Source organism: Sinohyriopsis cumingii, unplaced genomic scaffold (assembly GCF_028554795.1).
Source record: "Sinohyriopsis cumingii isolate HCF-2022 unplaced genomic scaffold, ASM2855479v2 utg001592l, whole genome shotgun sequence".
Classification (NCBI taxonomy): domain Eukaryota; kingdom Metazoa; phylum Mollusca; class Bivalvia; order Unionida; family Unionidae; genus Sinohyriopsis; species Sinohyriopsis cumingii.
This window is the reverse complement of record NW_028316024.1, coordinates 16,313-33,585: the sequence shown is the minus strand read 5'-3', so window position 1 is coordinate 33,585 and position 17,273 is coordinate 16,313. Positions and strand designations below refer to the sequence as shown.

Sequence of the window (17,273 nt, the reverse complement as noted above, 5' to 3'; positions counted from 1 at the left end):
TACTTATTTGTGGTATTTCTTATAAACTAATTGATTGATAAATATGGCATGTATGAATTGTGAGAATTTTTTTAATTAATTTATTGATTGATTGATTTCTTGTACAACAGGACCTCAGTCTGCCAGTGGGAAAATTGGCATCCTGTAGCGAATACTTCAAATATGGGCCATTGGCAAAATAAATTGGGTTATAAAATTCTGTTTTGATTACAGTAAGTTTAGATAGATATTCCATGCTTCCACTTTCTGTATTTCCACAACGTTAACTTCTCCAAGTTGCAAGAAGATATCCTTTGCAAATCTGATAAGATCCTATTTTTAAAGTTAGCTTATAGGCCGGTGTCGCTTATTTTAACCAAATGATAGGACAGAAAGAGGAATAATAATAATAATAATAATAATAATAACAACAACAATAATGTCCTGAATCTGCATTTTAAGTCAATTTCAACGTGGAATTCTCCCCTTATCTGGGTCAGAAAATGGATGAGTGACAAATATGAGTATCTGAGGCCAGTTTTGCTTCTTTTGGATTAGAACTTTGAATCAGTATACACTTTAGTTACTAATATTATACTTCACACAAACATTTGTACATCGGAAACGTTGAAGAGATGTGTGACTAATCAGCCCAAGAGTCTTGAAAACGCATCAAGACAACAAATTATGTTTTACAGTCGAAATGTTGTTCTCACTAGAACTGAAATAATTTAATTTCTACTTAAATGCCCGAAAAATTTACAATTAAAAATACAAGAAATGTTTTATACCTAGTCCCGCACAGTGACGTACATCTGATTCCCTGTACTCACCGAGAGCGTTCTGTGTCATATGGATGCATATCAAATGAAGTGAAAAGTAATGGAATACTCGCTTTTTTATTTATCCCTATGCATCGTGGTGCCCACACCACGATGAGACGCTGTTTCAATAAACCTTTTTATATATGTTCTTTACTGTTCTTCCTTTTTCTTCTTGCTTTATCATACTGACACACGAGAGAGAGAGAGAGAGAGAGAGAGAGAGAGAGAGAGTATGCAACAAAGCTCGCATAACTTTATCAGCTATTAACATTAATTGTACTTCTGTGTAATTTCATTTTTAACGCGTTATCCTATAACGATTGCAAACAAGGGCAAAAACTCTACTGATCTTACTCGATAATTATACCATACTGAATTATACCAAGTTTATCTCGTAAAAACGGATCATATATATCCTGGGTCCCTGAGGGTGTTTTAAGATATGTGTGTGTCATTTGTGATATATATATATATATATATATATATATATATATATATATATATATATATATATATATATATATATACGTTTGTGTGTGTACATACATACATACAAACGTACATACATACGTGTATTATTTACATATAGTCTTAGATAATTTTAATTATTGGGATATGGTTTTTAGGTATCAACAGATACAAAGAAAACAAACGTTTCAATACATATAATGACATTTTCATAAATTCTACATTGTATCATATTGTCCTGCTACTTGCTAGGCAAGCTGACTTTTATAAAATTTGCAAACTCCTTATATATATTTAAATTTACTTTTAGTATTCAACCAGAATATCAGTACAGATCAGAAAGATTGAAAATACTATTTCTTTCATGTATATATATATATATATATATATATATATATATATATATATATATATATATATATATATATATATATATATATATATATATATGAGAGAGAGGGAGAGAGAGATGGGGGGTTCGGAATGGTTTAAACAGACTCTAAATTACACTGATAAAATGTACATCAGTCCAATGGTTAACATGATAGATTTCTATCAAGCTGGTTGCCCTATTGTACCATTGAGCAAGACTACTCTCATTGCCTAACAAAACCAAGCAGTCTTTTGCCAGAACACTATAATGTGAACTTAGGCCATCTAAATCAAATTCCTATGTGAAATTTGCCAATATAAGCCAATACACTTTAATGCAAACTTAGCCAATCTAAACCAAATATCTTAATGGAAACTTAGCCAAAGACCTTAATGTGAACTTAGCCCATCTAAACCAATATACCATAATGTGAACTTAGCCCATCTAAACCAAGAAAAGAATAATGTGATATTGGCTCATATAAACAAAAACACCTTAATGCTATCTTAGCCAATCTAAATCAACCGACTTAATTTATTTTTTTAAAGAATACAAAGTGAAAATTTAAATACTTTTCAGCATTATGAATGAAATCACAAATAGTCCATAAATGTTCTATGACAAGTCCAAAAGGGTAGTGTTCCAAATGAATGCCAGTGGTTTTCTGAATGAAGTCCAATTCTGAATGTGCTGATGTGCTAACAATCTTGACGTATGGCGATGATGTAATTTAGAATGTCCTTGAATGAATTCATAATAGTCCCAAAATAGCGATTTTTGATCTTTGGACATTTGTATTGGGGTGTATGGACATATTTGTTTTGCTTATCAAAACGTTGGAAATCGCCGACACCATGCGGTATCGGCATAGGGTAGCTGCTTACTAGCCACAGGGGGCTCGTATCATTGCTTACAGTGAAACTATCAGTCGTACATATAGTATAAAATGTATGACTGTCAGTTTAATTGTGAGCAACGATGCGAGCCCCTGTGCTTACTAGCCTGCCATGCAAACTTGACCGACCTTTCATCGAGATATATCTGCATGAAATCGAGAGAAATACGATTTATTTTCTCAGAAATAATTGCGAGTATAACATCATTTGTCGTTAATGAAGCTGACTGACGAAAGAAAACGACAACCTTGATGAAATTTGACACGGAACTCGCCATTGTATTACTATTCAAATGACTGCACAAATATGGCAACCTACATGTCAGTGACATCGGCGATCAAATAAGCTCTTGCTTCCTTACAGATTGAAACTGAAGGGATGTATTGTCGTAAGATGAGCTCTCCCCTGTCTCTAATATATATATATATATATATATATATATATATATATATATATATATATATATATATATATATATATATATATATATATATATATATATATATATATATATATATCTCTGTGTGTGTGTGTGTCTAATATATGTATGTGTGTAGTGTATGTAACGACGAAGAGACAACCTATATTAGTCTTAAATTTGTACGTACAAATGTCTACGGCCATACCACGTTGAAAACACCGGTTCTCGTCCGATCACCGAAGTTAAGCAACGTCGGGCCCGGTTAGTACTTGGATGGGTGACCGCCTGGGAATACCGGGTGTTGTAGGCATTTTTTAATTTTTTTTTTTTGGTTCCATCCTCACTGTGATGATATGCGATCATATATGGCCAATATTTCTTTTCTTCACAAATCTGGTGCAAATTTTTCAGTTTCCTCTACCTCCAGGATCGAAATGGGCCGCCTCGTATGCCGTCCAGATCCTCCAAATTTCTTCTGATATTTCGGATTCAGCCTGTAGCGAATAATTGCAACGTATGCAATCGATGTCTTTCATTTTGGATACTTGTCTGTGGTATTTCTTATTCACTAATTGATAGATATATTTGGAATGTATTATTTTTAATTATTTTATTTACCTGTTTTTTAGCAGGGCACCAGTCTATCAGTGTGAAACTTAGCATCCCTTAGCGAATACTTCGAATATGGGTCATTGACAAAATAAATTGGTGTATAAATCTCTGTTTTGATTACAGTAAGTTTGGATGGATGTTCCCTGCTTCCACTTCCTTGCACTTTCTGTGTTTCCACAACTTTAACGTTTCCGAGCTGCAAGACGATATCCGTTTCAAATCAGATTCGAGTCCGTCTTTAAAGGTAGCTCATAGGCTGATGTCGATTATTTACCTATTGAATTAGTCAGTTGATACAAGATAAATAATGATAATAATAATGATAATGCCCAAAAACAACAAAAATGAACTGATTCTTCGTTTAAATGCATTGTTATTTAAGTCCATTTGAAGGTGTAAACCTCCGGTTAAGCAACTAATGTCCGAGTCCGAAAATGCCTGAACGACAAATCTGAATAATGTATGAAGGCAGTTTTATCTATAGAAGTTTTAATCAGTACACTTTAATTACTAATTTTACACGGCACATAAACGTAAACGTCTGTACATCGGAAACGGTGAAGAGAGAAGCGAATATAAGTCTTAAATTTACACACACTTGTGTCTACGGCCATACCACGTTGAAAGCACCGGTTCTCGTCCGATCACCGAAGTTAAGCAACGTCGGGCCCGGTTAGTAGTTGGATGGGTGACCGCCTGGGAATACCGGGTGCTGTAAACTCTAATTTTTTTTTTCTTTTATAACTAAAAACAGTTGAAGTTTTTCTTTCTTTCTTTTATTGTAACTAAATTTACTTTCTTCAATATAAATAATAAATAGAGCAATTTCTAGACTTTCATTTTCTCTTTTTCCTTAACTTTCTTCAATAATTCGGATCCTAAAAAAATCAAGTATAGGACCTGAATATAGCAAATGTTGCTTCGCACTTCTCTGCTCTTGGTTTCGATCCTTACTACTGGAATATGCGATCATAGATGACCAGTATTTCTTATTAACAAATTCGGTTCAATTTATCCAGTTTCCTCTACTTTTACTACCACAACAAGCTGCCTCCTTTCTCCTCGAAATACTTCCTTCAAGTTTCTTCTCATATATTCCTGGTGTAGTCTCTAGCGAAGAGTTGCAAAATATGCCATCAGTGTCTTTCATTTTGGATACTTATTTGTGGTATTTCTTATAAACTAATTGATTGATAAATATGGAATGTATGAATTGTAAGAATTTTTTTAATTAATTTATTGATTGATTGATTTCTTGTACAACAGGACCTCAGTCTGCCAGTGGGAAAATTGGCATCCTGTAGCGAATACTTCAAATATGGGCCATTGGCAAAATAAATTGGGTTATAAAATTCTGTTTTGATTACAGTAAGTTTAGATAGATATTCCATGCTTCCACTTTCTGTATTTCCACAACGTTAACTTCTCCAAGTTGCAAGAAGAGATCCTTTGCAAATCTGATAAGATCCTATTTTTAAAGTTAGCTTATAGGCCGGTGTCGCTTATTTTAACCAAATGATAGGACAGAAAGAGGAATAATAATAATAATAATAATAACAACAACAATAATGTCCTGAATCTGCATTTTAAGTCAATTTCAACGTGGAATTCTCCCCTTATCTGGGTCAGAAAATGGATGAGTGACAAATATGAGTATCTGAGGCCAGTTTTGCTTCTTTTGGATTAGAACTTTGAATCAGTATACACTTTAGTTACTAATATTATACTTCACACAAACATTTGTACATCGGAAACGTTGAAGAGATGTGTGACTAATCAGCCCAAGAGTCTTGAAAACGCATCAAGACAACAAATTATGTTTTACAGTCGAAATGTTGTTCTCACTAGAACTGAAATAATTTAATTTCTACTTAAATGCCCGAAAAATTTACAATTAAAAATACAAGAAATGTTTTATACCTAGTACCGCACAGTGACGTACATCTGATTCCCTGTACTCACCGAGAGCGTTCTGTGTCATATGGATGCATATCAAATGAAGTGAAAAGTAATGGAATACTCGCTTTTTTATTTATCCCTATGCATCGTGGTACCCACACCACGATGAGACGCTGTTTCAATAAACCATTTTACATATGTTCTTTACTGTTCTTCCTTTTTCTTCTTGCTTTATCATACTGAGACACGAGAGAGAGAGAGAGAGAGAGAGAGAGAGAGAGAGTATGCAACAAAGCTCGCATAACTTTATCAGCTATTAACATTAATTGTACTTCTGTGTAATTTCATTTTTAACGCTTTATCCTATAACGATTGCAAACAAGGGCAAAAACTCTACTGATCTTACTCGATAATTATACCATACTGAATTATACCAAGTTTATCTCGTAAAAACGGATCATATATATCCTGGGTCCCTGAGGGTGTTTTAAGATATGTGTGTGTCATTTGTGATATATATATATATATATATATATATATATATATATATATATATATATATATATATATATATATATATATACGTTTGTGTGTGTACATACATACATACAAACGTACATACATACGTGTATTATTTACATATAGTCTTAGATAATTTTAATTATTGGGATATGGTTTTTAGGTATCAACAGATACAAAGGAAACAAACGTTTCAATACATATAATGACATTTTCTTAAATTCTACTTTGTATCATATTGTCTTGCTACTTGCTAGGCACAGTGAGGATGGAACCAAAAAAAAATTTAAAAAATGCCTAAAGCACCCGGTATTCCCAGGCGGTCACCCATCCAAGTACTAACCGGGCCCGACGTTGCTTAACTTCGGTGATCGGACGAGAACCGGTGTTTTCAACGTGGTATGGCCGTAGACATTTGTATGTACAAATTTAAGACTAATATAGGTTGTCTCTTCGTCGTTACAAAGATATATTACACACACACGCACACACACACACACACACACACACACACACACACATATATATATATATATATATATATATATATATATATATATATATATATATATATATATCTATATATTAGAGACAGGGGAGAGCTCTGCTTACGACAATACATCCCTTCAGTTTCAATCTGTAAAGAAGCAAGAGCTTATTTGATCGCCGATGTCACTGACATGTAGGTTGCCATATTTGTGCATTCATTTGAATAGTAATACAATGGCGAGTTCCGTGTCAAATTTCATCAAGGTTGTCGTTTTCTTTCGTCAGTCAGCTTCATTAACGACAAATGATGTTATACTCGGAATTATTTCTGAGAAAATAAATCGTATTTCTCTCGATTTCATGCAGGTATATCTCGATGAAAGGTCGGTCAAGTTTGCATGGCAGGCTAGTAAGCACAGGGGCTCGCATCGTTGCTCACAATTGAACTGACAGTCATACATTTTATACTATATGTACGACTGATAGTTTCATTGTAAGCAATGATACGAGCCCCTTGTGGCTAGTAAGCAGCCTATGCCGATACCGCATGGTGTCGGCGATTTCCAACGTTTTGATAAGCAAAACAAATATGTCCATACACCCCAATACTAATGTCCAAATATCAAAAATCGCTATTTTGGGACTATTATGAATTCATTCAAGGACATTCTAAATTACATCATCGCCACACGTCAAGATTGTTATTACATCAGCACATTCAAAATTGGACTTCATTCAGAAAACCACTGGCATTCATTTGGAACACTACCCTTTTGGACTTGTCATATAACTTTTCATGGACTATTTGTGATTTCATTTATAATGCTGAAAAGTATTTAAATTTTCACTTTGTATTCTTTATAAAAATAAATTAAGTCGGTTGGTTTAGATTGGCTAAGATAGCATTAAGGTGTTTTTGTTTATATGAGCCAATATCACATTATTCTTTTCTTGGTTTAGATGGGCTAAGTTCACATTATGGTACATTGGTTTAGATGGGCTAAGTTCACATTAAGGTGTTTGGCTAAGTTTCCATTAAGATATTTGGTTTAGATTGGCTAAGTTTGCATTAAAGTGTATTGGCTTATATTGGCAAATTTCACATAGGAATTTGATTTAGATGGCCTAAGTTCACATTATAGTGTTCTGGCAAAAGACTGCTTGGTTTTGTTAGGCAATGAGGGTAGTCTTGCTCAAGGGTACAATAGGGCAACCAGCTTGATAGAAATCTATCATGTTAACCATTGGACTGATGTACATTTTATCAGTGTAATTTAGAGTCTGTTTAAACCATTCCGAATCCAACCATCTCTCTCTCTCTCTCTCACACACACACACACACATATATATATATATATATATATATATATATATATATATATATATATATATATATATATATGAAAGAAATAATATTTTCAATCTTTCTGCACTGTACTGATTTTCTGGTTGAATACTAAAAGTAAGTTTAAATATATATAAGGAGTTTGCAAATTTTATAAAAGTCAGCTTGCCTAGCAAGTAGTAGGTCAATATGATACAATGTAGAATTTAAGAAAATGTCATTATATGTATTGAAACGTTTGTTTCCTTTGTATCTGTTGATATCTAAAATCCATATCCCAATAATTAAAATTATCCAAGACTATATGTAAATAATACACGTATGTATGTATGTATGTACACACACAAACGTATATATATATATATATATATATATATATATATATATATATATATATATATATATATATATATATATATATATATATATATATATCACAAAAGACACACACATATCTTAAAACACCCTCAGCCACCCAGGATATATATATGATCCGTTTTTACGAGATAAACTTATTAATTCAGTATGGTATAATTATCGAGTAAGATCAGTAGAGTTTTTGCCCTTGTTTGCAATCGTTATAGGATAACGCGTTAAAAATAAAATTACACAGAAGTACAATTAATGTTAATAGCTGATAAAGTTATGCGAACTTTGTTGCATACTCTCTCTCTCTCTCTCTCTCTCTCTCTCGTGTGTCAGTATGATAAAGCAAGAAGAAAAAGGAAGAACAGTAAAGAACATATATAAAAAGGTTTATTGAAACAGCGTCTCATCATGGTGTGGGCACCACGATGCATAGGGATAAATAAAAAAGCGAGTATTCCATTACTTTTCACTTCATTTGATATGCATCCATATGACACAGAATGCTCTCGGTGAGTACAGGGAATCAGATAAACGTCACTGTGCGGGACTAGGTATAAAACATTTATTGTAGTTTTAATTGTAAATTTTTCGGGCATTTAAGTAGAAATTAAATGATTTCAGTTCTAGTGAGAACAACATTTCGACTGTAAAACATAATTTGTTGTCTTGATGCGTTTTCAAGACTCTTGGGCTGATTAGTCACACATCTCTTCAACGTTTCCGATGTACAAATGTTTGTGTGCAGTATAATATTAGTAACTAAAGTGTATACTGATTCAAAGTTCTAATCCAAAAGAAGCAAAACTGGCCTCAGATACTCATATTTGTCACTCATCCATTTTCTGACCCAGATAAGGGGAGAATTCCATGTTGAAATTGACTTAAAATGCAGATTCAGGACATTATTGTTGTTGTTATTATTATTATTATTATTCCTCTTTCTGTCCTATCATTTGGTTAAAATAAGCGACACCGGCCTATAAGCTAACTTTAAAAATAGGGTCTTATCAGATTTGCAAAGGATCTCTTCTTGCAACTTGTAGAAGTTAACGTTGTGGAAATACAGAAAGTGGAAGCATGGAATATCTATCTAAACTTACTGTAATCAAAACAGAATTTTATAACCCAATTTATTTAGCCAATGGCCCATATTTACAGTATTCGCTACAGGATGCCAATTTTCCCACTGGCAGACTGAGGCCCTGCTGTAAAAGAAATCAATCAATCAATAAATTAATATAAAAAATTCTCACAATTCATACATTCCATATTTATCAATCAATTAGTGAACAAGAAATACCACAAATAAGTACCCAAAATGAAAGACATTGATCGCATATTTTGCAACTCTGCGCTAGAGACTACACCAGGAATATATGAGAAGAAACTTGAAGGAAGTATTTCGACGTGAAAGGAGGCAGCTTGTTGTGGTAGTAAAAGTAGAGGAAACTGGATAAATTGAACCGAATTTGTTAATAAGAAATACTGGTCATCTATGATCGCATATTCCAGTAGTAAGGATCGAAACCAAGAGCAGAGAAGTGCAAAGCAACATTTGCTATATTCAGGTCCTATACTTGATTTTTTTAGGATCCGAATTATTGAAGAAAGTTAAGGAAAAAGAGAAAATGAAAGTCGAGAAATTGCTCTATTTATTATTTATATTGAATAAAGTAAATTTAGTTACAATAAAAGAAAGAAAGAAAAACTTCAACTGTTTTTAGTTATAAAAGAAAAAAAAAAAATTAGAGTCTACAGCACCCGGTATTCCCAGGCGGTCACCCATCCAAGTACTAACCGGGCCCGACGTTGCTTAACTTCGGTGATCGGACGAGAACCGGTGCTTTCAACGTGGTATGGCCCTAGACACAAGTGTGCGTAAATTTAAGACTTATATTCGCTTCTCTCTTCACCGTTTCCGATGTACAGACGTTTACGTTTATGTGCCGTGTAAAATTAGTAATTAAAGTGTACTCATTAAAACTTATATAGATAAACTGCCTTCATACATTATTCAAATTTGTAATTCAGGCATTTTCGGACTCGGACATTAGTTGCTTAACCGGAGGTTTGCACCTTCAAATGGACTTAAATAACAATGCATTTAAACGAAGATTCAGTTCATTTTTGTTGTTTTTGGGCATTATTATTATTATTATTATTTATCTTGTATCAACTGACTAATTCAATAGGTAAATAATCGACATCAGCCTATGAGCTACCTTTAAAGACGGACTCGAATCTGATTTGAAACGGATATCGTCTTGCAGCTCGGAAACGTTAAAGTTGTGGAAACACAGAAAGTGCAAGGAAGTGGAAGCAGGGAACATCCATCCAAACTTACTGTAATCAAAACAGAGATTTATACACCAATTTATTTTGTCAATGGCCCATATTCGAAGTATTCGCTAAGGGATGCCAAGTTTCACACTGATAGACTGGTGCCCTGCTAAAAACAGGTAAATAAATTAAAATAATTAAAAATAATACATTCCAAATATATCTATCAATTATTGAATAAGAAATACCACAGACAAGTATCCAAAATGAAAGACATCGATTGCATACGTTGCAATTATTCGCTATAGGCTGAATCCGGAATATCAGAAGAAATTTGGAGGATCTGGACGGCATACGAGGCGGCCCATTTCGATCCTGGAGGTAGAGGAAACTGAAAAATTTGCAGCAGATTTGTGAACAAGAAATATTGGCCATATATGATCGCATATCCTCACAGTGAGGATGGAACCAAAAAAAAATTTAAAAAATGCCTACAGCACCCGGTATTCCCAGGCGGTCACCCATCCAAGTACTAACCGGGCCCGACGTTGCTTAACTTCGGTGATCGGACGAGAACCGGTGTTTTCAACGTGGTATGGCCGTAGACATTTGTATGTACAAATTTAAGACTAATATAGGTTGTCTCTTCGTCGTTACAAAGATATATTACACACACACACACACACACACACACACACACACACATATATATATATATATATATATATATATATATATATATATATATATATATATATATATATATATATATATATATATATATATATATATATATATATTAGAGACAGGGGAGAGCTCTGCTTACGACAATACATCCCTTCAGTTTCAATCTGTAAAGAAGCAAGAGCTTATTTGATCGCCGATGTCACTGACATGTAGGTTGCCATATTTGTGCAGTCATTTGAATAGTAATACAATGGCGAGTTCCGTGTCAAATTTCATCAAGGTTGTCGTTTTCTTTCGTCAGTCAGCTTCATTAACGACAAATGATGTTATACTCGCAATTATTTCTGAGAAAATAAATCGTATTTCTCTCGATTTCATGCAGGTATATCTCGATGAAAGGTCGGTCAAGTTTGCATGGCAGGCTAATAAGCACAGGGGCTCGCATCGTTGCTCACAATTGAACTGACAGTCATACATTTTATACTATATGTACGACTGATAGTTTCATTGTAAGCAATGATACGAGCCCCCTGTGGCTAGTAAGCAGCCTATGCCGATACCGCATGGTGTCGGCGATTTCCAACGTTTTGATAAGCAAAACAAATATGTCCATACACCCCAATACTAATGTCCAAATATCAAAAATCGCTATTTTGGGACTATTATGAATTCATTCAAGGACATTCTAAATTACATCATCGCCACACGTCAAGATTGTTATTACATCAGCACATTCAAAATTGGACTTCATTCAGAAAACCACTGGCATTCATTTGGAACACTACCCTTTTGGACTTGTCATATAACTTTTCATGGACTATTTGTGATTTCATTTATAATGCTGAAAAGTATTTAAATTTTCACTTTGTATTCTTTATAAAAATAAATTAAGTCGGTTGGTTTAGATTGGCTAAGATAGCATTAAGGTGTTTTTGTTTATATGAGCCAATATCACATTATTCTTTTCTTGGTTTAGATGGGCTAAGTTCACATTATGGTACATTGGTTTAGACGGGCTAAGTTCACATTAAGGTGTTTGGCTAAGTTTCCATTAAGATATTTGGTTTAGATTGGCTAAGTTTGCATTAAAGTGTATTGGCTTATATTGGCAAATTTCACATAGGAATTTGATTTAGATGGCCTAAGTTCACATTATCGTGTTCTGGCAAAAGACTGCTTGGTTTTGTTAGGCAATGAGGGTAGTCTTGCTCAAGGGTACAATAGGGCAACCAGCTTGATAGAAATCTATCATGTTAACCATTGGACTGATGTACATTTTATCAGTGTAATTTAGAGTCTGTTTAAACCATTCCGAATCCCCCCATCTCTCTCTCTCTCTCTCACACATATATATATATATATATATATATATATATATATATATATATATATATATATATATATATATATATACATATATATATATATATACATATATATATATATATATATATATATATATATATATATATGAAAGAAATAATATTTTCAATCTTTCTGCACTGTACTGATTTTCTGGTTGAATACTAAAAGTAAGTTTAAATATATATAAGGAGTTTGCAAATTTTATAAAAGTCAGCTTGCCTAGCAAGTAGTAGGTCAATATGATACAATGTAGAATTTAAGAAAATGTCATTATATGTATTGAAACGTTTGTTTCCTTTGTATCTGTTGATATCTAAAATCCATATCCCAATAATTAAAATTATCCAAGACTATATGTAAATAATACACGTATGTATGTATGTATGTACACACACAAACGTATATATATATATATATATATATATATATATATCACAAAAGACACACACATATCTTAAAACACCCTCAGCCACCCAGGATATATATATGATCCGTTTTTACGAGATAAACTTATTAATTCAGTATGGTATAATTATCGAGTAAGATCAGTAGAGTTTTTGCCCTTGTTTGCAATCGTTATAGGATAACGCGTTAAAAATAAAATTACACAGAAGTACAATTAATCTTAATAGCTGATAAAGTTATGCGAACTTTGTTGCATACTCTCTCTCTCTCTCTCTCTCTCTCTCGTGTGTCAGTATGATAAAGCAAGAAGAAAAAGGAAGAACAGTAAAGAACATATATAAAAAGGTTTATTGAAACAGCGTCTCATCATGGTGTGGGCACCACGATGCATAGGGATAAATAAAAAAGCGAGTATTCCATTACTTTTCACTTCATTTGATATGCATCCATATGACACAGAATGCTCTCGGTGAGTACAGGGAATCAGATAAACGTCACTGTGCGGGACTAGGTATAAAACATTTATTGTAGTTTTAATTGTAAATTTTTCGGGCATTTAAGTAGAAATTAAATGATTTCAGTTCTAGTGAGAACAACATTTCGACTGTAAAACATAATTTGTTGTCTTGATGCGTTTTCAAGACTCTTGGGCTGATTAGTCACACATCTCTTCAACGTTTCCGATGTACAAATGTTTGTGTGCAGTATAATATTAGTAACTAAAGTGTATACTGATTCAAAGTTCTAATCCAAAAGAAGCAAAACTGGCCTCAGATACTCATATTTGTCACTCATCCATTTTCTGACCCAGATAAGGGGAGAATTCCATGTTGAAATTGACTTAAAATGCAGATTCAGGACATTATTGTTGTTGTTATTATTATTATTATTATTCCTCTTTCTGTCCTATCATTTGGTTAAAATAAGCGACACCGGCCTATAAGCTAACTTTAAAAATAGGGTCTTATCAGATTTGCAAAGGATCTCTTCTTGCAACTTGTAGAAGTTAACGTTGTGGAAATACAGAAAGTGGAAGCATGGAATATCTATCTAAACTTACTGTAATCAAAACAGAATTTTATAACCCAATTTATTTAGCCAATGGCCCATATTTACAGTATTCGCTACAGGATGCCAATTTTCCCACTGGCAGACTGAGGCCCTGCTGTAAAAGAAATCAATCAATCAATAAATTAATATAAAAAATTCTCACAATTCATACATTCCATATTTATCAATCAATTAGTGAACAAGAAATACCACAAATAAGTACCCAAAATGAAAGACATTGATCGCATATTTTGCAACTCTGCGCTAGAGACTACACCAGGAATATATGAGAAGAAACTTGAAGGAAGTATTTCGACGTGAAAGGAGGCAGCTTGTTGTGGTAGTAAAAGTAGAGGAAACTGGATAAATTGAACCGAATTTGTTAATAAGAAATACTGGTCATCTATGATCGCATATTCCAGTAGTAAGGATCGAAACCAAGAGCAGAGAAGTGCAAAGCAACATTTGCTATATTCAGGTCCTATACTTGATTTTTTTAGGATCCGAATTATTGAAGAAAGTTAAGGAAAAAGAGAAAATGAAAGTCGAGAAATTGCTCTATTTATTATTTATATTGAATAAAGTAAATTTAGTTACAATAAAAGAAAGAAAGAAAAACTTCAACTGTTTTTAGTTATAAAAGAAAAAAAAAAAATTAGAGTCTACAGCACCCGGTATTCCCAGGCGGTCACCCATCCAAGTACTAACCGGGCCCGACGTTGCTTAACTTCGGTGATCGGACGAGAACCGGTGCTTTCAACGTGGTATGGCCCTAGACACAAGTGTGCGTAAATTTAAGACTTATATTCGCTTCTCTCTTCACCGTTTCCGATGTACAGACGTTTACGTTTATGTGCCGTGTAAAATTAGTAATTAAAGTGTACTTATTAAAACTTATATAGATAAACTGCCTTCATACATTATTCAAATTTGTAATTCAGGCATTTTCGGACTCGGACATTAGTTGCTTAACCGGAGGTTTACACCTTCAAATGGACTTAAATAACAATGCATTTAAACGAAGATTCAGTTCATTTTTGTTGTTTTTGGGCATTATTATTATTATTATTATTTATCTTGTATCAACTGACTAATTCAATAGGTAAATAATCGACATCAGCCTATGAGCTACCTTTAAAGACGGACTCGAATCTGATTTGAAACGGATATCGTCTTGCAGCTCGGAAACGTTAAAGTTGTGGAAACACAGAAAGTGCAAGGAAGTGGAAGCAGGGAACATCCATCCAAACTTACTGTAATCAAAACAGAGATTTATACACCAATTTATTTTGTCAATGGCCCATATTCGAAGTATTCGCTAAGGGATGCCAAGTTTCACACTGATAGACTGGTGCCCTGCTAAAAACAGGTAAATAAATTAAAATAATTAAAAATAATACATTCCAAATATATCTATCAATTATTGAATAAGAAATACCACAGACAAGTATCCAAAATGAAAGACATCGATTGCATACGTTGCAATTATTCGCTATAGGCTGAATCCGGAATATCAGAAGAAATTTGGAGGATCTGGACGGCATACGAGGCGGCCCATTTCGATCCTGGAGGTAGAGGAAACTGAAAAATTTGCAGCAGATTTGTGAACAAGAAATATTGGCCATATATGATCGCATATCCTCACAGTGAGGATGGAACCAAAAAAAAATTTAAAAAATGCCTACAGCACCCGGTATTCCCAGGCGGTCACCCATCCAAGTACTAACCGGGCCCGACGTTGCTTAACTTCGGTGATCGGACGAGAACCGGTGTTTTCAACGTGGTATGGCCGTAGACATTTGTATGTACAAATTTAAGACTAATATAGGTTGTCTCTTCGTCGTTACAAAGATATATTACACACACACACACACACACACACACACACACACACATATATATATATATATATATATATATATATATATATATATATATATATATATATATATATATATATATATATATATATATATATATATATATATATATATATATATATATATATATATATATATATATTAGAGACAGGGGAGAGCTCTGCTTACGACAATACATCCCTTCAGTTTCAATCTGTAAAGAAGCAAGAGCTTATTTGATCGCCGATGTCACTGACATGTAGGTTGCCATATTTGTGCAGTCATTTGAATAGTAATACAATGGCGAGTTCCGTGTCAAATTTCATCAAGGTTGTCGTTTTCTTTCGTCAGTCAGCTTCATTAACGACAAATGATGTTATACTCGCAATTATTTCTGAGAAAATAAATCGTATTTCTCTCGATTTCATGCAGGTATATCTCGATGAAAGGTCGGTCAAGTTTGCATGGCAGGCTAATAAGCACAGGGGCTCGCATCGTTGCTCACAATTGAACTGACAGTCATACATTTTATACTATATGTACGACTGATAGTTTCATTGTAAGCAATGATACGAGCCCCCTGTGGCTAGTAAGCAGCCTATGCCGATACCGCATGGTGTCGGCGATTTCCAACGTTTTGATAAGCAAAACAAATATGTCCATACACCCCAATACTAATGTCCAAATATCAAAAATCGCTATTTTGGGACTATTATGAATTCATTCAAGGACATTCTAAATTACATCATCGCCACACGTCAAGATTGTTATTACATCAGCACATTCAAAATTGGACTTCATTCAGAAAACCACTGGCATTCATTTGGAACACTACCCTTTTGGACTTGTCATATAACTTTTCATGGACTATTTGTGATTTCATTTATAATGCTGAAAAGTATTTAAATTTTCACTTTGTATTCTTTATAAAAATAAATTAAGTCGGTTGGTTTAGATTGGCTAAGATAGCATTAAGGTGTTTTTGTTTATATGAGCCAATATCACATTATTCTTTTCTTGGTTTAGATGGGCTAAGTTCACATTATGGTACATTGGTTTAGACGGGCTAAGTTCACATTAAGGTGTTTGGCTAAGTTTCCATTAAGATATTTGGTTTAGATTGGCTAAGTTTGCATTAAAGTGTATTGGCTTATATTGGCAAATTTCACATAGGAATTTGATTTAGATGGCCTAAGTTCACATTATCGTGTTCTGGCAAAAGACTGCTTGGTTTTGTTAGGCAATGAGGGTAGTCTTGCTCAAGGGTACAATAGGGCAACCAGCTTGATAGAAATCTATCATGTTAACCATTGGACTGATGTACATTTTATCAGTGTAATTTAGAGTCTGTTTAAACCATTCCGAATCCCCCCATCTCTCTCTCTCTCTCTCACACATATATATATATATATATATATATATATATATATATA

General features: G+C 33.5%; 7 non-coding genes across 7 annotated transcripts; 2 read left to right on the top strand and 5 right to left on the bottom strand.

Annotated features, from left to right (window-relative positions):
- Positions 1–3,152: 3,152 nt before the first annotated feature.
- On the top strand, positions 3,153–3,271 carry LOC149771910 (5S ribosomal RNA). Its single transcript, XR_016418094.1, has one exon. It is a non-coding gene; the product is annotated as a 5S ribosomal RNA (ribosomal RNA).
- Positions 3,272–4,175: 904 nt separating this feature from the next.
- Positions 4,176–4,294, top strand: LOC149771909 (5S ribosomal RNA). The gene has a single exon (XR_016418101.1). It is a non-coding gene; the product is annotated as a 5S ribosomal RNA (ribosomal RNA).
- Positions 4,295–6,285: 1,991 nt separating this feature from the next.
- LOC149771908 (5S ribosomal RNA) lies at positions 6,286–6,404 on the bottom strand. The gene has a single exon (XR_016418110.1). It is a non-coding gene; the product is annotated as a 5S ribosomal RNA (ribosomal RNA).
- A 3,539-nt stretch (positions 6,405–9,943) lies between these two features.
- On the bottom strand, positions 9,944–10,062 carry LOC149771907 (5S ribosomal RNA). The gene has a single exon (XR_016418108.1). It is a non-coding gene; the product is annotated as a 5S ribosomal RNA (ribosomal RNA).
- A 900-nt stretch (positions 10,063–10,962) lies between these two features.
- On the bottom strand, positions 10,963–11,081 carry LOC149771906 (5S ribosomal RNA). Its single transcript, XR_016418093.1, has one exon. It is a non-coding gene; the product is annotated as a 5S ribosomal RNA (ribosomal RNA).
- Positions 11,082–14,640: 3,559 nt separating this feature from the next.
- LOC149771905 (5S ribosomal RNA) lies at positions 14,641–14,759 on the bottom strand. The gene has a single exon (XR_016418107.1). It is a non-coding gene; the product is annotated as a 5S ribosomal RNA (ribosomal RNA).
- A 900-nt stretch (positions 14,760–15,659) lies between these two features.
- LOC149771904 (5S ribosomal RNA) lies at positions 15,660–15,778 on the bottom strand. The gene has a single exon (XR_016418092.1). It is a non-coding gene; the product is annotated as a 5S ribosomal RNA (ribosomal RNA).
- Between the last annotated feature and the right edge of the window lie 1,495 nt (positions 15,779–17,273).